This window comes from Camelina sativa, chromosome 12 (assembly GCF_000633955.1).
Source record: "Camelina sativa cultivar DH55 chromosome 12, Cs, whole genome shotgun sequence".
Lineage (NCBI taxonomy): Eukaryota > Viridiplantae > Streptophyta > Magnoliopsida > Brassicales > Brassicaceae > Camelina > Camelina sativa.
Genome location: NC_025696.1, coordinates 11381955 through 11382428, shown reverse-complemented (window position 1 = coordinate 11382428; position 474 = coordinate 11381955).

The following is a 474-nucleotide window of genomic DNA, read 5'->3' as shown; positions in this document are numbered from 1 at the left end:
TCACTTACCATCCATCTGATTCAAAGATGGCACAAGAAGTCATAGCTAAAATACTTGTTGAACTACTTGCTGGACCTGTTGAACTACTCGCTGACAGACATGCTGAATTACTTCCTGATGGACTTGAACTACTCGCGGATGAAGCAGACATCGTTGCAAGTTATGAAGAGTTTCGGCCTTTTGACACTTGGACCAGTCCTAGAGGGAGCCCACACACCTATTTGATTCACCACAAGTCTCCAGCCCATGGAGAACAACCCAAGAGAAGACCCAAGTCCAAGCCACCCTTTGAATCATGTCCATTGATCTACTTGGAGCCAGATAAGGAAACTTTCATTTACATTCACTTGGACGTGTCCCAAAGCTACATATGGAAACTAGGAGAACCTCTAAAGCCACCAGAGAATATTTGGAGGATATTCACAAGCAATAATAGCCATTGGATTAGGCGGATTCAATCTTATTATTACTTGC